This window comes from Bos javanicus, chromosome 16 (assembly GCF_032452875.1).
Source record: "Bos javanicus breed banteng chromosome 16, ARS-OSU_banteng_1.0, whole genome shotgun sequence".
Lineage (NCBI taxonomy): Eukaryota > Metazoa > Chordata > Mammalia > Artiodactyla > Bovidae > Bos > Bos javanicus.
The window spans coordinates 42937383-42954398 of record NC_083883.1 but is presented as its reverse complement, the minus strand read 5'-3'; the positions used below and the strand labels follow the sequence as shown (position 1 = coordinate 42954398).

General features: G+C 51.4%; 1 protein-coding gene across 2 annotated transcripts in view; it reads left to right on the top strand.

The window, feature by feature from the left end:
* Nucleotides 1–16137: 16137 nt before the first annotated feature.
* The window catches only part of DISP3 (dispatched RND transporter family member 3), a 57912-nt gene continuing 57033 nt past the window's right edge, over nt 16138–17016 (top strand). For both annotated transcript variants that reach the window (XM_061382732.1, XM_061382731.1), the window contains exon 1: nt 16138–16362. The gene's annotated coding sequence lies outside the window, so the exon portion shown is untranslated. The remainder of the gene's footprint in view (nt 16363–17016) is intronic.

Sequence of the window (17016 nt, the reverse complement as noted above, 5' to 3'; positions counted from 1 at the left end):
CTGTTTCCTTGACTGTAAAATGGTAACAGCAGTACTTACCTGGTAGCTGGGTGGTGAGAACTGAGAGAAAATGAGTGGCAGTGTTCAGCATCACTTCTGGCCCCTGGGGAAGGGGCTGAACTCACAGCAGCCTGATGCCAATAACCCCAGACAGAGGAGAGACCACTGCCTTGACACACTGCAGAGAAAAAGCAGAGGAAAGAGCCAAGAGTTCTGCGCGAGAGGTCGGGAAAGGCTTCCTAGAGGAGACAGCATTCCCATAGCATTCCCCCAGGAGACGGAGTTTGAGCTGGAACTTGGATGAGGATGAGCTGGATTCCTGTAGCTGGGGGAGGCACAGGAATAAAAACCTAGTCCCGGAAGCCTCCTGCAAGGACCCTGGGAAGGTTAGATATGAGCTTCTGCACATAGGGCTTGGTGTGCATGAGCTGCTCAGTGCACATCGCCTTCACATAAGACATGGAATACAGCCATGTTCAACATATGTCCTCGTCTTTCCTCTTCTCATCCTTCTTTGTGAGCAGGGGCACATGTTCCCCTTGCTGTACTGTTACATCTCCCATGGCTGAACGCACAGTAGGTTCTCAGTAAGTGTGGACAGAATGGACCTCGCCCCTCCTCCCACCCAGCTGAGCTGAGTGCAGCGATGGGAGGCATGCAGGTGAGCAGAGACAGCTTCTCAATGTCCTTGGAACTGGCCTTGACATGTGAGCATGACTAGTCCTGGTGCCTATGTCCCCTGCACTCTGGCATCCATCATCTGACCACAATTACTGCCTCCCTGACTCACCCCTTAGCTCCTGGCTGGAGATGCGGGGATGCTGCTGTGGCCTTGCTCCCTGCCTCCCACTTTCCTGGGAAGGAGCCAGGCCAGATAGACTGTGCCGGGCACCAGGATGGGCTGTGCCAGGGCCAGCACTGGCCTTTGAGTGACAGAGGATTGGCAGGTGGGAAGTTGGTCGATATGCAGTTAAAATGAGGTGTAAAAGATACTGTGACCAGAAGGATGCCTTGCCTCCTTACACAGGGTATCTGGGTGTCTCATTTAGTAACATTTATCCTGAGCATCTATCCTTACTGAGCTCAGGGCTGGGTGCTAAGGATCCCAGTGGTCCTTAATTTCCAGGGGCTGCGGTCCACTGAGGGAGGCAGATTATAATGAAGAGGGAACGCAGGGAGGAAGTTCTACCATCCTCAGGGAAGTTCACGTGTCTCTACCTGGGGGTAGGGGGTGGGGGGTGGAGGGCGGTTCACTGAGGAGGTGACATTTGACTTGGGCCTTGGTGGCAGCATAAGGTAAGTCCAGAGGAGGAGGCAAAGAAGTGTTTTGCAAAGTGTGGAGGTGTGAAAGGGTGTGATGCTAGGGTGGGGTCACCTGCCTTCCAACACATCTTTGTGGCCCATGTAGAGGTACCAGCTTCCACAGCTTTCTTAGAGCTAGTGGAGGAGGAGCAGGAGGAGAGAAAAAGCACCATTTCTAAGGTCTGAGGCCCCCACTGGCCACTGACATAGAGGTGGAGGCATTCTTAGAGATCAGGGAGCATCTGGGGTCACAAAGAGAGTTTAATTTCAGTGCCAACCCAGCCACCTGGGAAGGCTGCTCTCCCTGTGTGTGTGTGTGTGTGGGGGGGGGGTGGAGGGGCAGGGAAAGGTAGGGGGCAGTGTTGGGGAATGTGCTGGGAAAAGCTTTCTGGTCAACCAAGACTCAGTGGAAAATAGTGCTGTGATGCATTAGTAATGTCTGTCAGGGGAACACTGTGCAGGGGGCAGCCCTGATGTGGTCCAGCTCCCTCAGTTTCCACATGTGGAGAAGTAGTGCAGTGATGGATTAGTAATGTCTGCCAGGGGAACACTGCGCAGGGAGCAGCCCTGATGTGGTCCAGCTCCCTCAGTTTCCACATGTGGAGAAGTAGTGCAGTGATGGATTAGTAATGTCTGCCAGGGGAACACTGTGTAGGGGGCAGCCCTGACCTGGTCTGGCTCCCTCAGTTTCCACATGTGGAGATGGAAGCCCAAGGACACACAGAGCCTGGGGAGATGCAAGATCTTCTCTCAGTCCAGGGCTCTCTCCATTAGACTGCTGGTCCTCGAAATTCAACATTCACAAGAATCAGGAAGAGCCTGTCAAGTCACAGATTCTGGGTCCCACTCCTAGAGTTTCTGATCCTGAAATTTACATTCTTTTTTTAGATTTTGTTTGATGTGGACCATTTTTTAAAAGTCTTTTTACTAAATTTGTCACAATAATTTCTTCTGTTTTATGTTTTGGTTTTTTGGCCAGAGGCATGTGGGATCTTAGCTCCCCAACCAGGGATTGAACCTGCATGCCCTGTATTGAAAGGCGAAGATTTAACCATTGGACCACCAAGGAAGTCCCTGGAATTTACATTTCTAACAAACTCCCAGGGAATCCTTCTGTGGCTGATCTGGGGACCTCACTTGGAGGACCCCTGCTCCACACCCACCTGCTGGGTTGAAAAATGAAATAACCTCATTTCTGAAAACTGGGGAGAACCACGCCCTCCTGAGCTCCTAGGGTTGTAATGAAGAGAATATAAAGTCAAGTTTGGGAATGTCTCTGTAAAGCAAAAGCAATGGTCAACCTCGGCCGCACATTTGGACCACTTGCCAGACATTAGAAAGTCCCATTTGAAAAGAAATAGCAATGATGCGGCATGATGGAGGTGTTAGCTAGTGCTATGGTGGCCATTGCTTTTCAATAGGTAAGTGTATCAAATCAACACATTGTACACCTTAAACTTACACAATGTTAGATGTCAATTACATCTCAAAAAAGTCTTGTTGCAATTCAATCGGGGTTGGGAAGATCCTCTGGAGGAGGGCATGGCAACCCACTCCAGTATTCTTGCCTGGAGAATCCCATGGAAGAGCCTGGCAGGGGTAGAGCCTGCAGTCCATAGGGTTGCACAGAGTTGCACACGACTGAAGTGAGTTAGCACTCACGCATGCACCCAGGCCACAGCTCAGATAAATTAAATCAGAATCCCCAGGGTAGATCCAGGCTTCGGGGTTTTCTAAACCTCACCTGGTGATTCTAACGCGTGGTCAGCCTTGAGGAAGAGTGAGGCAACTTGTTGAAAATGCAGCTTCACCTTCAGTAGATCCAGGATAGGGCTGAAAGTCTGCATTTTTAATAAATGTCCAGGTGTTGCTCATGCTGCTGGTCCATGGACCATACTTGGAGAAGCAAAGTCCAGAGGAGAGAAAGAACCTGTTACTATCATCTCTGAGGCTGGGCACATTCAGGATGTTTTAACTAGGCAGTTAATGGTTCATCCTCAGGTTTGCATCCTCCCTCTCTGTTACCAGTGTTACCAGCAGGTCATCCTGAATAAAGCACTGTTCTCATCATCTCTGCTGCCATGCCTGTGGGCATCCAGGGACCACTGCAGTGCTCATTGCCAAGTGTAGCCCCTGCAGGCCCCAAGCTGCTTTGTCAGGCAGGAGCCAAGCACACCATCCGCCACCCCTCATTTCCTTCATCTCCATTCTGGTCTTTAGCAAATAGCGTCAGATATGATAGATTTTTGTTTGCAAAACCAGCCTCAAGGCTGGAAATTGACATCTCCGTTTCTCTGTTGCATCCTTTATATCTTACTGCCTTTTTGCCCATAATTTTCCCTTGTCAGTTGGCCGCATGGTGTTTCAATCAATTCATGCATTGACTGAGAACCTACTGTGTGCAAAGAGGATGAGAGTTTGTTCTATGATGTTGAGCAAGTCTTTTACTCACTCTAACTGTGCAGCTTATGGGTCAGGACCTTTTTTTAGTCACTTAGTGTCCTCAGATCCTAGCACAGTGCCTGGCAAGTAGACTGCTCAACCAGCATTTGGTAAATGGATGCTGCTGAATGAATGAAGTCAGGACCTCTGAGAGCCTCAGTTTCTTTGCCTATAGAATGGGAGTGGTAAGGACTGTTTCATAAGGGTGTAGTGAGGCTCATTATTAGTGGGGAGGCCTCCCACTTTGGCCACCTGATGTGAAGAGCTGACTCATTGGGAAAGAGCCTGATGCTGAGGAAAATTGAAGGCCAAAGGAGAAGGGGGTGGCAGAGGATGAGATGGTTAGATAGCACCGTCAACTCAATGGACATGAATTTGAGCATACTCTGGGAGATAGTGGAGGACAGAGGAGCCTGGCATGCTATAGTCCTTGGAGTTGCAAAGAGTTGGACATGACCTAGTGACTGAACAGCAACAAACTGACCCAAAGATATAGAAGCAAGTCACTGGAGAAGTGAAGCTAGAACCCAGGTCTATTACACCCAGAAAACTCCATTCAGTGCAAGAGAACCATTTGCTCTCAAGGAACACTGGCCAGACTGGAAGTGAGCCTGGATCCAGAAGTCATGGCTAGGAGAAGGGCCTGTGAGTTGGAGAGGAAAAGAGCCAGGGGCAGCTTCAGATCTGGCAAAGGGATGTAGCCCAGGAGCCAGGTCAGCGTTGGCATCTTTGAAAATTGTCTTAGCAGGTAGGGAAGCCAGAGTGAGGTGTGAGCCTTCCTTTCCTTTCCTGAAGTATCTGCTCAGAAAGGTTAGCCAGCAAAAGTGGGCACTGATGCCAAGCTAGAGGTTGGCACACTGGGGCCAGGTCCCTGGCACAGAGGAATCCAGTCTGGGGAAGACTTCTCTGCTGGCCAAGTGCAGCTCTTCCAAGGGCCATCCACATCATCCACCTTTGCATCTGAGCATCCTTTGTGCTTTTCAGACCCTTGTCTGTGGCAACCTTTCCTAGCATCACTGTCCCAGGCCAGCTCAAACTCCATCTTCTGCTTGGGTGAAGGGGTGAGAGGGTGTCTTGTAGGAGCACAGCCATGAAAGGCTACAGGTTGATGTCATCGCCGAGACCAGGAAGCTGGGATTATGCATCTCATTGCAACCAGCCCTCCCGGGGCCAACCTACAGTCTAGTGCCTGGTGTTGCAGGAAGTCCTGGTATAGGATAAATGTGCTAACACCAATGCAGGTGCATAAAGACATGTTAGTTCTTCCCCTTCTACACACCCATAGCTGTGGAACCCTTTCCTCATTGCTCTAAGTCGTGCTTAATGTCTAAGGACTTTAACTTCCTGAGATTCAACGGATTTATGATTCTAAGCATTCTTAGTTCTAGGTGTCCAAAATTTTATGATTAATGGGTCCCAGGTTTACTTAAACTCTTTCAGTTCAAGTGACAGAAAATCTCTTCCACCTGATCTCCTAGAAGAAAAGTCCAAAAGTAGACTAGGACTTAAGGCATAGTTTGATCTAGGAGCTCAAGTCAAATCTCTCTCTGTCCCCCAGTTCATGGTGACATTGAAACACTTTATTCTTGGAATTGACATGGTGGCATTGTGGCTGCTAGTAACACAAAGCCTGTAGTTTCTTAGTTCCAAGTCCTGCAGGAAAAGCAGTCTCTTCCGGGCTTCCTCTAACTTCTCATATCAGACCCAGCAATTTGACAAAAAGCCCAGGACTGAAATCTCACAAGGCTGGATTTGCCACGAGTCTATCCTTGAATAAATCCCTGTAGCCAAGAGGATGATGGAATACCCTGATTGGCTTAGGCCTGGGTCACATGTATGTTGCTCTCACCCAAATCACGTGGCCTGAAGGGGAATGGTGGTTCTCCGTTGGAAACCAGTGGGCAGCTAGCAAAAGAATGGTGAACAGATGCAGGAAGGCAGAAATTAAAAAGTGTCCCCACACTGAGACTCTGAGGCTATGGAGATGAGTGATCCCATGAGAACTTGATACAAAGATTCAGGGGATCCCTAAAGCTCGCCTCTCAGATTTGAGACCATGGGTGAGACTGGAAGGTGGGGGTGAAGGTAACTCTTCAGTCTCCCAGGTTAAATGAATTCCATGTCCCTTTATTCTTCTTTACATTCAATTCGTGGAACCTGAGTATTCTTACATCTCTTCTCCGCTGTTATTTTGAAAATAGCATGGCTATGTCTCCTATGGGGAAGATGGAGAGTGAGCTGAAGGCTCTGTGATTAGTGGCTGTGGGGAAGGAAGCTGGGGAGCCTGTCTGGCGGCTTCAGGGGGTAGTCAGTTATCAGTTTGAATCTGTAAGAGGAAAGGTAGAGTCTTAAGCACAGCATAGAGGATTGAATCAACTCAATCCTCAATCAGCATTGAGGATTGGCCTCAACTCCTCACTCTCTGGATTAGTATTTCACATTTCACACCCTTGCCAGGGCTACATGAGTCTACTTCCTTACCACGTGACCCTGAGCTTGGCCAGGTGATCTGCTCTGGCCAATGGGATGGCAGCAGATACAATGAGGAGAAGAGGCTTGGGGTGTGTTTATGTGGCTGTGCTTGTCCTTTTTGCACTGCTGCAGTTGCTGGAAAAGGAACTTCACTGTGGTACCTACAGCCTCCTTCATAACACATGGAGATGTGAGCTGGCTCACGACCTGAAGCAGAGCTCTCCAGCCAGTGTCTAGACCCATGAGTAACATGTAAGTTAATGTTAAGTGCCACTGAGACTTTTTTCAGCTGTGCTGGGTCTTCGTTGCTGTGCACGTGGGCTTTCTCTAGATGCAGTGAGAAGGGGCCACTCTCTAGTTGTGGTGCACGGGCTTCTCATCAAGGCAGCTTCTCTTGTTGCAGAACATGGGATCTAGGTGCTCAAGCCTAGTAGTCATGGTGCACGGACTTAGTGCCCTACAGCAGGTGGAATCTTCTGGGACCAGGGATTGAACCTGTGTCCCCTGCATTGGCAGGTGGCTTTTAAACCACTGGACCACCAGGGAAGTCCACCACTGAGATTTTGGAGTGGTTTGTCATGCAGTATTATTATGGCGATAGCTGCCTAATCAAGGTGGCAAGGAGGACAGAGAGCTCTGGGTGCAGAGAGAGTGTGTGTGCAAAGCCCAGCCCTAAGCTGGGACCTTGGGGACTCCCAGGATTAGGAATTGGGAGCCCAAGATCTACAGTCTTTCTATAAAGTGCCATATGATCATGGGAAAGTCAGCCTTCAATGAGTCTTTGTTGTTGTTCAGTCGCTATGTCGTGTCCGACTCTGCAGCCCCATGGACTGCAGCACACCATGCTTTCCTGTCCTATACTATCTCCTGGAGTTTGCTCAAACTCATGTCCACTGAGTCCATGAGCCTCAATTGCCTCATTCCTAAAATGAAAAGAATGTCTGCCTCTGACTTCTGAGCTCAGTGTCCAGGTCCTGGAGCAGATGGTCCTAGAACTCCAGGCTCCACAGCTGCTCATGATCTGTCCCTCCCCGCCCCCAGCCTCTTCCTGGGAAGTGCCCACCTCCACCCCTCACAGAGTCTTCACACAACCTCGCACCCTATGCACACTCACACAACAGACTTTATATAGAAAACAAGTCAGACTGTGACAAATGCAGAAATAGATGTGTGAAATCATTCTAGGAGCAAAGAGGAGAGAGAGTTGAAGACTCTCTGTGGGAAAGGGTGGGGTGGGCTGGGGGTGGCTCCATCATGGAGGGCCTGAGTTGCGCTTCGAGGATGAGAGATATTTCAGCTGCTGCAGAAGAAGAGAAAGAGGATTTCAGGCAGATGGAAGGTTGTGAGTAAAGGCTGAGAGGCACGAAGGAGCCTGGTGTGCTTGAGAGATGACAGGTTAACTCTTCAACTAGGACCAGTTCAGGGCTTCTGGGGGTGAGGAAGGGGGCTGCTGGATGACAGGGTTGGGGAGAGGCCATTGAGGAGAAAGGCCATATGCAGGGTCAGGACTGCGTCCTGCAGGCAATGGGATGGGGTGGGGGCATGGAAAGATTGGAGCAGCAGACTCTCTTTCAGGGAATATCAAGCATCATCAGGGCTTCCTGTGAGCTTGAGAGCTCTTCTGGCTTCCTCTAGCCCCCCATATAAGGTCCAGTAGAAGGCAAGGCTTAGATTCAGGGCTTTTGTAGGCTGACCTTGGGCTGCCCATATGCTACTGCTGCTGCTGCTACGTCGCTTCAGTCGTGTCCGACTCTGTGCGACCCCATAGACGGCAGCCCACTAGGCTTCCCCATCCCTGGGATTCTCCAGGCAAGAACACTGGAGTGGGTTGCCATTTCCTTCTCCAGTGCATGAAAGTAAAAAGTGAAAGTGAAGTCGCTCAGCATGTCCGACTCTTAGCAACCCCATGGACTGCAGCCCACCAGGCTCCTCCATCCATGGATTTTCCAGGCAAGAGTATTGGAATAGGGGGGCTGCCTATATACACAAAGGGAATAGAAGGATGAGAAGGTACGGAGAATGTGACAATTCAGGGAGGGAGATAAAAATGAGCTCCGAGTTTTACAGGAAAAACAAAGAGGAAAAGCATTTGCCAGTCAATCCACCCAAAGCCAAAGCCAAAGCCAAAAGAGAACAGACCACACCACCTCTGGCCCTCTTGCCTTACATGTGATGAGGTGCTACTGTCCCCAGCAGGAAGGAGAGTGTGGGCTCAGAAGTCAGTTGGGCCTTACAAACTCTGATCTCTCTGAGTTATATTTTCCTCAAAAAGGAGATGATTACTCTCCAAGGGCTATCGTGACGATTAAAGAAGATGGTGCATGTAAAACACCTGGCATGGGCTTGTCACACAGTAAGTGCTCAATCAATGTTTACTGTGGCCATTATCAAGGGAAGGAAGATGTGTAAAGGAGGGAGGGGGGCATTTGGGGATGTCAGGGAAGAGATAGACAGGAAACAAGGAGGAGGAAGGGAGGTGGGGAGGGTAAGGACATGCCATCAGCCTGCATCCCCAGGCACAGCCAACTCTGCTGGCCTGGCCCCCAGCTACTCCCATGCGGCCGTTAAGACTACTCACACATTCCTTTTGCATCCTTCCTCCACATCTGTCACATGGCCCTGGATGCCAGCAAGAACAGCTGTCCCCAGACGTGCAGCTGCAAAATGAGGACCCGGCGGTGTCGTGAAGGACACAGAGGCCACGGAGGGGTGGCCCAGAGGAAGCAAATACACCACTGCAATCCCTGTGCTGGATGGGCCTCAGTCTCCCCATGGGAAATGAGAAGCTAGGAGATGACGTGGCATTCTGTATTGGGGATGCCAGTCCCATGATGTGTCTGTAGCCAGAGGCCTTGGCCCCTATATTTTGTCCTGGAAGGTACAGGTAGGACCCTGCCCTCCTGGGTCCCGGGACCTGTCCCACTATTTTTGTGGGATGGCCCTTCTAGTTGGCATGAGTGAATCTCATCAGACAAAGCAATTCTCAGACTGGAACGCGAGCTCTGTCTTAGGATCTCTCCTTGGGTAGACTGGGCTCCAAGAGAGAGGCAGTAACTTCCCTAAGGATGAACAGGGAGATGAGTGTAGTTGTTTTAGACCTAGAATGTGACTTAAGTGCCACTGTTAGGGGCTCTGAGAGTGGGCACTCAACAGGGACCAAGTTCACCAGGGAGCAGTAAACTAGATAAATGTGGCATCTTTGACATCAGGCAAATCTTGGTTCAAATCCTCTTCATCACTCTTTCTGTGACCTTAACCAAGTCTTTTATCCTCCCCAGCCCACCAGATGTGAAGAGTCAACTCATTGGAAAAGACCCTGATGCTGGGAAAGATTGAAGGCAGGAGGAGAAGTGGGTAACAGAGGATGAGATGGTTGGATGGCATCATCAGCTCAATGGACATGAGTCTGAGCAAACTCCGGAAGACAATGAAGAACAGAGGAGTTGGAGTGCTGCAGTCCATGGGGCTGCAAAGAGCCGGACATGACTCAGTGACCGAACAACAACGAAAGATCAGAATAAGAATGTGGTAAGGAACTCAGGCTATGGAATCTAACTGCTAGGGGTTGAGTCCTCAGTACTTACCTGCTATGTGATCTAAAGGAGCTTATTCTATGAGCCACACCTGGAAATGAGGATAAGAGGATTCTTATCCCATGAGGATTCACCTCATGGGGTGAGTTTAAATGAAGTAATGCATGTACGAGGCCTGGCACTCAATAAATGGTTCAGTTCAGTTCAGTTCAGTCGCTCAGTCGTGTCTGACTCTTTGCGACCCCATGAATTACGGCACACCAGGCCTCCCTGTCCATCACCAACTCCTGGAGTTCACTCAAACTTACGTCCATTGAGTCCGTGATGCCATCCAGCCATTCATTATTATTAGTGCTGATGTTGTTAGCAAAATCCCTTGGTGCCTAAAAGGTATTTTAACTGCCTGGGCACTAAAGATCTGTCCACTAGCCTTTCCTTCCAGCTCAAGGACCCTGGCCACCAAGTTCTCTGGTACAGATTGTTCCTCGCCCTGCCCACAGTGGATGTGCTAGAATAGGAGCTGGCACTGGGGCAGCCCATCAGAGCTGCACAGATTCCTGACTGGGAAAATGCCAGAAAAGCTCTTTCTTGCTGTCACTGCAGAGGCTCAGATGGAACCTAGTGGTCAGGGTTATTAAAGTTGGCCTGCCTCCTGGCGCCAGAGGGCCAGCCATCCTGGCAGGGGGAGAGGGAGCTGCTGGCCAACTTGTGCCAGGAAGCCGAGACCAGAGGAAACAAAGGAGCCAGGAAGGGTGGGAAGACAGGGTTGGCACTGCATGCTGAGTCATAAAAGAGCTCACACACAAAGAGGTGCATCAGAAGCTTGGGCAGCCCCATTGGACACTCAGAAATCCTCACCAGGTGTAACTGAGTTGCTCTTGAGCCTCAGCATTCCTCACATTGCACATCACACCGCCTCCAAGTGGCCAAAATGTCTCTCATCCCTTGGCCCTTGCCTCAACAGTGGCTCAGGTGTTTGGAAGAATGGCACCAGCTACTGTCCATGGTCCTGAAACACCCTTCAAAGAAAAGGACTGCACTTGGGGACTTCTACTCAGCCTCTCCCAGGAGCTCTGAATCAGGCAATGATCTTTTTTTCCTGTGTTTGTGGTTTCTTTTACTGATGAAGAACCAGCAGACTCTAGGCTTAACTATGTAACTGGTTTCATATTCTTTCAGCAGTTAAACTTGGGGATTCTATATTTCCTACCCACTCTACACTCATTCCCTCCACCCCTATTCTCCTGGAGGATCACAGTTAGAGGGGCTCTAGAGTTCATCTAGGCTCATGCCCTCACTTGGAACGAGAGGCCAGAATGAAAAGTGCAGCAAGACCACAGTATAAGTTATAGCGAATTTGGGGTCAGCCTCCAGGTCTCCTAACTCGCCACCTACCTCGTTCCCCATTTCCCCACATTTCCACTCCACTGCCAAGGGAAAGAGGACCCACAAAAGCATGGAACCTCTTTCTAGGGCTCTTTCTATACAGAACACAATAGCGACCATGTATTTCCAGCTCACGCTGTGCTGTTAGCTGGGCTAATGTGCGCTTCTGTGTAGCAATTCCCTCCTTGGGGAGGTGTGGCTGCTGTTGCCAGTTTACAGGTAAAGAAATGAGCTCAGAGACATGAAAGGATTTTCCCAAAGCCACAGCGCTAGTATGTGACTGAGCCGGGATTAAAACCAGAACTTTTGGGGGTATTTCTGACCTCTCCCTTTCAAGCCAGTTCTAACAAAAAACCTGCAGGGAATCTACTTAAAACCGTCAACCTGGAGGTTATACTTTTTCCTTCCACAAAATGAGACAGTCTCTGGCTAATGCCACACTGTACATATCTTTGGCAGGGTCCTGCTCTTCCCTGCCAGTGCTTCAGCCCTGCTTTGTGCACTGCCCCTCGGGATCTCAGCCCTCACTGACTTTCACTTCTGAAGGCCTCTACTTGGTCTTCTCCAGATGCTGAAGTCAGAGCAAAGGCCCCTAGAAACATGGATGGGGAATGAGGGGACCATCGTGTTGGGAGAGGATTATGTGGCAGTGTGAATACTGATGATGCTGTAATTGGTTCCTTCTTTCAGAGCTGGGGTGTCTGCAAGCCCAGGCTCTGGGACTAATTGTTGCAGGCAATTAATAACTTGGATTGTATTCACTCTGGCACAGGCTCCTCCTTGGAGGAGGCAGGCAAGGCTGGGAAAGGAGTGCTAAGCCTGCTGCTTGCAGGATTCTGGAGGAGGCAGGAGGGATGGGCTGCCATCTGTCTAGCCTCCCCAGGCCCTTTCTGCAGCACCCCCGCCCTAGTCTGGCCCTATCACCTTTCTCCAGACCCCTTTGTCATCTCTTGAATTATTGGCCCCTATATCCTCTTCTCCCATAAACTCATACTCACCTCTTGAATAGAACTTCAGGGAGAAGGGCACTGGTGAGTGGAAAGGGTGTCTTGGAAGAAGCTCGAGACTGAACCCTGGAGGCCTGGGTCCAACCCAAGCTCTTCCACTGACTTGCTACGTGACCTTGAGTCAGAAATTCATTCACTATGAACTTGGGCATGTTTCCTGAGCTCTTTTGCATCCATTTCATCACATGACGTGCAATCAACCTTGAAAGTCATGGAAACAGGGATTGATCATTCTATCTAGCATATGGCTCTCTAACTATATATAACTATATATATATGACTAATTATCAAATTGTTACCTATAAATCTGTGCTCCATCTCTGCTGAAAAGATAACTGCAGGCATATTATAGGCAGAATTCACTATTACTCCCACTTTGCAGTTGAGGAAACTAGTCTCAGAGAAGTGAAATGACCTGTCAAAGGCCATACAATTAATAAAAGACTCATAGGAAAATCAAACTCAGATTCCTAAATCTAGACCTCTTTACAGCACAGCCCAGTTCACTTACCTCTACCCAGTGGCTCCCTGGAGAAGGTGAGATTAGAGGGAAATCTCTAATTTCTTTGGATTGGGGCCAAACTTGGTGTGTTAGCAGATTGAAGAGAGAAACACGTACAAATGTAGTTACTCTATTCCTTGATGTGGGAACAAAGGAGAAATTGCCTTAATCTACAGCATTTTTTAGAATAAACACCCCCATCCCTCTGAATACACTCTTCTTAGCTGCTCAGCCATCTAGTGGGAGGACTTAATCTGTACGTATTCCCCCCTTGCCAGGGTCAGGGTGAAGAAGTAAGAGGTATTATGCTCATCTGTAGGTCACTCTCGCCCAACAGGTAATAAGAAGGAGAAGAAACAGCAGGAGGTCGAGACGGAGGGGGAGGGAGGAAGAAGCAGCAGCTAATATTTAGAGCTTAGATTGTGCCATGCACTGTGCTAAGTACTATTTTTGCACTGAGATGATCTCATTTAGTAAAACTTTTTAGCCACTGCTGTGAGATAGGTACTTTTATCATCTTCATTTTATAGATGAGATGATTAAGTCTCAGCAAGGTGAAGCGACTTTCCCAAGGTCACAGAGCTGGTAAGGGATAGAACAGAAATATGGCTTTACTGAGGGTAGTAGTATCAGAGGCTGGGCTCAGAGGCCCTGCTTCAGATACAGTTGGAGAGAAAATAGAAATAAAGGGATCAGAGCTAAGGACAAAGCAGCCCTTTATGGCACCATCTCCTAACAAAAGAAGGCTTTTCAATTAGTCGTGAAGACAGAGAATAGGGGAAGCAGCTTATCAGCACCAAGAGACATTTAAATCAGACCTGGAAGAACTTTCAACAGCCAGGGCTGGGGGTGGGGGGCGGGGCAGAGGAACATTAACCCTCATTCTCTGCAGCCTTGAGGTTGGGTGGGTCATTTGACTACTGGAGTCATCTTTAAGTAATACCTGAGTGAAAGAGGGCTTCAGGGAGTTGCCCTGACGCTGGGCAGGGATCTTTGGGTCCAGCATTCCTAGGCTCCTATAAAGAAGCATCCTCTCCTGGAATAGAGGGAAGGGAGTCTGAGGATGAGGTGCCAGGAGGGAATTCTCATGACTTTCCACACCAGCGCCAGCTCCTGCTGCCACCACCAGTTCCACTTTATGGCAGGCATATTTCAAAGGCCCGGTTCCATTTGCATTTTTAAAACCCCGCTGATGGCCTGAGAAAATTGCATCCTTCCAGTGTTCCTGGGTACTACACTCCCCACCTCCTCCTCCACTCCACTGAGCCTCTGCCTCTGTACCTTCTGTTTGTAGAGGATCCCCCATCAAGGGCTTAGCAAACCCAGCTGCCACCGCAGATCACCTGGAGGTCCTAGAATGCCAGGGAGGGCTCTGAGGAGGGTGTGACCGAGGTGGCCACAGCTGTGCCCACATAGACAGCATGAAGGTAGGACCCAAATCTGCTAAAATTAGTTCCCAGGGAGGTGAGGGCTGTGTCCCCAGGCATGGGCTGAGGGTGGCACATGGGGCGCATCAATGTCACTCCCTGTGGACTAGTCCGACTGGGAGGAACAACAGTGCCACAGGCTTGGAGAACTTTGAGGAGGTTCCTGGAAGCAGCTTTCAAACCAGTGGAAAAGAGTAAGCCATTCACCCAGCAAAGAAAACCCTTTGCTCTCAGCTGGGCTTGGGAACACACTTTGTGTCTCCCCTAGTGCTCCCTTAAAAACAAATCTTTTCCTTGTTCTCCTTCTTCCCACCCTCTCCCATGGCACCGGGTTCTTTGCCTTCCCTCGGATGTGGCTAGAGGGGCCAGAGGTTTGCATGGCCGTGCTGAGTCTGTTCTTCTGTGCTCATGTGTCAGATTTGGCCTCTGATCTGGGGGCTGTAATACACACACACTCTCCACTTCTCCGGAGAGGTCTCCTGTCTCTCCCTGCTCACAGCTCAGGGTGGTACCCTTAAAACAGGAGCTTTCCTAAACCCTAATGTCTTCAAGGCCAGATGGGACCACTGTGAGTTCCCTGATAGCCTTGGCCAGCCTGGCAATGACTCCCGCGACGATCCTGAGTACATAGGGAGTGAGTGCTGGGGTAGGGACACCGGCTCGGGCCATTTGCTTTTGCATAGATGAGCTCTCAGGGCATCCAGAATCATAAATACCAATGTGTCCAGTTGGCAGTCAGCCAGTGGGTACAGCTAGGAGGCTGCACACCAGAGAGACAGAGCAGGGGTGGCAGATGAGGAACAAACAGAAGCTCCACTCAGCCCTGTGGCATTAGAGGTGCTCCCAGTTTGGTTTTCTTCTTTTAAAAAGAAGGGCTGTGGAATGGATATGGGTTGAGCTCCCAGGTGCTTCATTTTAGAATTCAACCCTGTTTCTATCTGCCCCATAAGCTAGGAACTTCCTAGAGGCAGCCTGGGTTGGGAAGATCCCCTGGAGAAGGAAATGGCAACCCAGTCCAGTATTCTTGCCTGGAGAATTCCATGGACAGAGGAGCCTGGCAGGCTATACAGTCTATGGGGTCGCAAGAGCCCAACACGACTTAGCGAATAAACGACCACCACTTTCTAGAGGCAGGGGTTGCCTTTCTCCCACCTCTGCATTTCCTGTTTTGCTCTCAGCATACACTCAGAGGATGTATGATAAACACCTGGCTCACCCCTCACACAACAGAAACAATGGCTTCCCTTCTTTCGAGCTTCAATAAGTAAAACCCCTCCAGCCCACCGCTGGGGGCTGGCAGCGGGTCCTGTTTTGAGGCATCTCCCCGCCTTGGTTCTCCCTGGGTGGCCCCAATGTCAATGTCCGCTGAGTATTTCTCTACTGATGCAGAGAAATGAGCCAGGCAATAGGTCTGGCCCCTTCTCCTTATGGCCGGTGAACGAGGGGGTACAGGCAGATCGTGAACTAAAGCTGGAGGGAAGCCCGGTCCGGGAGCTGGCATGGCTCTGGGCTCTAGTGCCAGAGAGGTGAATGGAGGAGAGAGGAGGGGACGGTGCCAGGAGCCTGGGTTTGGCAGCTCCCTCCGGAGAGGACCTGGGGATGCCCTCGAATGTCCAGGAGGCTGGTGACCTGCCAAGACTGGGCGGACGGGGAGAAGAGTGCAGGCGGGGAGAGAGGTGGGAACCTAGGAAAAGGGGCAGCGGCCGGGTAGGGGGCCGGGTCTGGGCCCTTTGCAGAGTCGAGGGTTGACCCACAGGGGTCGCTGCGCCGCTCGCAGCCCCCTCCTGCGGGTTTTGGGAGCCCGGTTGTACCATCGCGCGGCTCTCGCAGGGGGAGCGGCGGCCACGGCGGCGCCTGGCGGCGGGCTTCGGAGACAGCAGCACGCGGCGGAGCGCAGGCCCTCGTCGGCTACTGACGCAAAGCCCGGCGGCGTGGAGGCCGGCGGCGCCAGGGTCTGGGGGGCGGCGCGGCACCAGAGCCTACCCTTCACACCCCCGCGCCCGGTGGTAGGAGCCCGGACCCAAACAAAGGCGGGCGGCGAATAAAAGGCGGCGGCAGCAAGCTGAGCTCCGGATTGCGCGCTGGGGAATGAGACACACACCCGGCAGTGCACCGTCTGTGCGCTCTGGAGCGGAGCGGGGAACCCTGGCCTCTCGCAGCTCTTAAGAGCTTCTCTCTGCGACTCCCGCGACGGGACAAGTCCGCACGGCAAGGTGGCCGCAGCCCTGGGCCCCTCCGGTGCGTCTCCCTCCCGCGCCCGCGGCTCAACCAGCTCAGCTTGGCCAGCCGAGGTGAGTGCGACGGCCGCTGGGCACCATCCGTCTCGGAGCTGGGGAGTGCATGGCTCGGAGGGGGGAGGTGTCATCCGCGCAGCCCCCACCCTGGCCTGCGCGGGTCTGTACGTGAAGTTCTCCCGCTGTCCAGCCAGCCCGGGAGGAGGGCCTTGGACCCTCCGGGAAAGCCAGTTGGTAGGGGGCAGAGCCCAGAGCTAGCCCTCGCCCCCCGCGGCCGAGCTCCAGCTCCGCACCAACTCCCCGCGGGACCCTAGCACCAGCCAGGTTAATGTCCACAAACAGCGAGGCTTCCGACCTCTAGTCCCCTGCAAGTCCCCGCGGGAGTACAACTGATTCCAAAAGTTGAGCATCAGCCTGAAGCCGCCAGGGATCAGGCTCTCACCCAGTTGGAGCTCACGAAGGGGGTTGGGAAAGGTTAATGACCTCCTCTCCAGCCACTTTCTGCCAGAGCACACTCATGCTCTCGGCGGGACATTCTCGGAGTCCTCGGGCCCAATTAACCTGGCCACAGGTCCAGTCCGGAGCGCGGGAGCTCTGGGGCACACCTGATGGGCGTTGGAAGCTGAGCGCGAGAGGGTTTGCGGGCTCTGCCGAGAGCGCTAATGAGGGTGGAGATGGGGTGGGCAGCCGGGCTGTGGTGGTGGAGCTGAG